The 3,841-nt window shown below is 44.2% G+C and overlaps 1 protein-coding gene across 2 annotated transcripts in view; it reads left to right on the plus strand.

The window, feature by feature from the left end:
• The first annotated feature begins 551 nt into the window (after nucleotides 1-551).
• Nucleotides 552-3,841, plus strand: part of si:ch211-137a8.2 (uncharacterized protein LOC777613 homolog) — a 63,180-nt gene continuing 59,890 nt past the window's right edge. Inside the window, exon 1 of one of the 2 annotated variants that reach the window (XM_035995849.1) lies at nucleotides 552-843. The gene's annotated coding sequence lies outside the window, so the exon portion shown is untranslated. The remainder of the gene's footprint in view (nucleotides 844-3,841) is intronic. The other variant, XM_035995848.1, reaches the window with a different exon arrangement.

Consider the following 3,841-nt stretch of genomic DNA (forward strand, 5'->3'; position numbering starts at 1 on the left):
TGGTGTTTTTTGAAAATTAAACCATGTAAACCTATTCTGGTACAACCTTAAAATACAATTATGAACCTGAAAGTGAGCATAATATGGCTGCTTTAATACAAGTTATTGAAAGGCGTGAAAGCCCACTTTGTTCTGTCTGAGGATGTGAAGGTAGTACACATTTAGAAGTTGTTACCCGTAAAAGAAATAAAAAGAAATGGGACGCAGCACGCAGGTAAAAGCAGGTGAGCAGCTGCAGGTGTGTGTGTGTGTCTGTGTAAGTGTGTGTGTGTGTGTGTGTGTGAGTGTGTGTGTGTGTGTGTGTGTGTGAGAGAGATGCAGAGAGGGCATGGCTTGGAAACTAGGTAGGACACATTTAAAAGGGACGCAGGTAAAATCAGGTGAGCAGCTGCAGGTGTGTGTGTGTGTGTAATGTGCTCAGAGGGGGCGTGGCTTGGAAACTAGGTAGGACACATTTAAAAGCAGGTGCGCAGCTGCAGGTGTGTGTGTGTGTGTGTGTTTGTGTGTGTGTGTGTGTGTGTGTGTGTGTGTGTGTGTGTGTGTGTGTGTGTGTGTGTGTGCGCGCGCGTGTGCGCTCAGAGGGGGCGTGGCTTACCTGCAACAGGTAGCTCCGTGTTTTCCCGGCGCTCTCCAGTCGCTGGGTTGTGTGTGTTTGTTCTTACTGCAGTCTGAAGAGGATTCAGGTCTGCAGATGAGTCTGATTACTCAGCTCTTATCAGCCGACTACAAGCCCACCACCGGTAGTGGTTCCGAATCTCCGAGTCGGTTTATTTCCACCGAATTATTGGCCGTGTTTGGACTTTCTCCTCGTTTCCTGAAATGAGCTCATCCGTCAGCCGGTAAGTCAGACGTTACTTAGATCACGTTCACCGCCTTTTTACACTCCTTCACATACACTCACGCTCTTTCACACACCGTGACAACTGGCTGGGAGTTTGTCTTCCGGTTTGTGAGGCCGTGTTGACTGTTGTTCGAGCTGTTTTTAGCTGCATCAGCTGTTTTAGTGATTTTGAGCACATGTTGTTTTCAGGAAACATGCAGCCTAATGCGAGGAAATTACACTAGTGCACCGTTCAAGAACCGGTTTTGTGTGTGTGTGTGTGTGTGTGTGTGTGTGTGTGTGTGTGTGTGTGTGTGTGTGTGTGTGTGTGTGCCCTAGGGATAGGAGTTTTTCAGAGAGTTGTGTGTTTGCTGTGCATGTGTCCCTCTGTTGCCATGGTTACAGAGGCAGGTATTATGGTCTGGTGCAGATAGTGGAGCAGTTTCCTTTTTTTTTTTTTTTTTTTTAAATCTGTGTTGATACAGATTTGTGACCTCAAGCTACCGACTGCAGGGTTCTGGCTAAATACTGGAGTACGTACTTGTTCCCATCAGTCACTTGGTACACAAAAACTTACCTTTTTTTTAAGTTTTGTGAGATGTGTATGACTTCCCAGCATTGCACGATTCATTTATAACTGTCAGTTTAAAAGATGTTCAGGAGTTTTTTGAGAGACGGCGAGTCGAGCTGGACTCTCCCCTGATCTGCATGAAGTAGCCTGGACCTCAATCTTATGCAAATGTGGAGCGGCCAACCCAGCGCCTCGCTTCTCGGAAGTCGCTGTGATGGTACCATTGACATATATAAAATTACATATATAAAATGGACCAACATGGACGGAGACCAGTGAAGGATATTAGCAGCTCTTTTCCGGTGATGGCTGAGCGTTACTGAGCAGCCTCCAACTGAGAGAGACGACGTAGATGTGACGTGAGCAACCTGTCTGAAAGTTGGAAGTCTTCTGGTAGCTGTGCCAAGAGAAATCTCAATCATTCCCAATCTAGCAGAGACGGAGAGCGTAGGTATATGTAAGGAGATAACATAGACACAGGCTAATTATTGATCACTAAAATGATAGTTAACATTAGTAATTAAACTTAAACAGCTAATGTAAGTCCAAACTGCCTGCGCGCTTCTCCTGTACTATACGGTAATTCCTCTACTATGAGACAGTAAGTCACGTGGTTATGACACAATCGTTAGCCTATTTTTATAAAAACGTCTGCTACGGAGCCATAACGTGAGATACAAGGTAATGGAGCCTTTTATACATTGTCGTGTTTCTTTAGAAATAAACAACGGACAAATAGAGTCTTTAAACTCTTCAGATGTAAAGTTATTCTCTGTCAAAGTGACGTCAAAATCAATGGGAGTCAATGGGATGCTAACGGGAGGTGATGGCTTGTTAGCATCAAGATGGCGCCATAGGAGGTTGGCGGTCCGAGGAGAAGCTCACCCCCTTGGATGGTACATGTCCATATACGCGCTGCTTTCACAGATGGGATCTTTTTTGACAAGAAAAAGTTGACTGAGGTGCTTCTGTAGTAAAAAAACCATAACAGCTACGGCTACAGTATCCTAGAGCACTATGTGGAGCGGTGCTAACGTTAGATAAAAGAGAGCCAGTTCCCTGTACACGGTCATAGCATATAACCTACTGTGCTTTTATAATGTATAATGTAATGTATAATATAAGAACAGACACTGGCAGTTTAAAAAAAAATAGACGCCAAGTGTGAACGTAGCCTGAACTGAGAGTGTTTCTGTGCAGAGAGCTGATGTGATGTAACAGCAGCCGTAAAGCTGCAGGGAGAAGGCCATTTAACGGAGTAATAACATTATGTGTTGTTATGGCTGTAAGAGGGGACGTTGGCCTGCAGGTGTTATCTAGAGAAGAGTCAGTGCAGCCCGCCGCCGTGGGGTGGGGGGGTGGGGCCTCGGGACATAATGAAGGTAATGGGAGTCATAATGAGGCCCAGCAGCCTCTGCAACACTAATAAAACACATAAACTCCTTTTACAAAACACTCACAGCCCGCTCTGCAGCCTCTTTGACTCAACTCTTTTCCGTCGTTGCCGCACAGCTCTTCATCGCTCCCTCCTCTTCCTCTCCGCGCTGAGCAGATTCATCCCTGTCAAACGATTGATAGATCGCTACAGTGCTGTCATGGTTGTTTTAATGCTCTTTTGCACTATTCCAGTTGCACAAACCGTATATAGACTGTACTACATTCAGATTTTTTACTTGGACTATTGTATTTGTTTTCACCGTGCACTAACCGTATTAGAGGTGCAACGATGAATCGATTAATCGATTAGTTGTCAACTATTAAATTAATCGGCAACTATTTTGATAATCGATTAATCGTTTGAGTCATTTTTTTTATTAAAAAAAAAAAAAAAGATTTCTCTGATTCCAGCTTGTTAAATGTGAATATCTTCTAGTTTCTTCTCTCCTCTGTGACAGTAAACTGAATATCTTTGACTTTTGGACAAAACTAGACGTTTGAGGACGTCCTCTTGGGCTTTTTGGGAAACACTGATCCACATTTTTCACCGTGTTTTGACATTTCATAGATCGAACAACTAATCGATTAATCGAGAAAATAATCGACAGTTTAATCGACTATGAAAATAATCGTTAGTTGCAGCCCTAAACCGTATATCGACTCTTTGTACAGACTGATCTCACGAAGATGGCGTATGTATGACAAGCCAATTCATATGCCATTTTGGCGTGTTATCAAGACGCATAATCGTTTTTTTTAGCGTGTTTATCAACGCCGTTTGGCCTCCATTGACTTACATTACCTTGCGATTGCGTGTCAATTTACGCTGTAGCGAGTAGAATGAAAGGGCGAAAATCTGTGAAGGAAGGTTGGTCAGGGGCGGGAGGATGGGTCAAACACAGGGCTTTCACCCAGGAGACCGGGGACCGCGTCCCGCATGTCACGTTTCCTAAACCCAACCGTCCCGTTCTTCTTTTCCTAAACCCAACCCGTTCGCTGTATACAGCGTAGAC

This window comes from Sander lucioperca, chromosome 20 (genome assembly GCF_008315115.2).
Source record: "Sander lucioperca isolate FBNREF2018 chromosome 20, SLUC_FBN_1.2, whole genome shotgun sequence".
NCBI classification, from domain to species: domain Eukaryota; kingdom Metazoa; phylum Chordata; class Actinopteri; order Perciformes; family Percidae; genus Sander; species Sander lucioperca.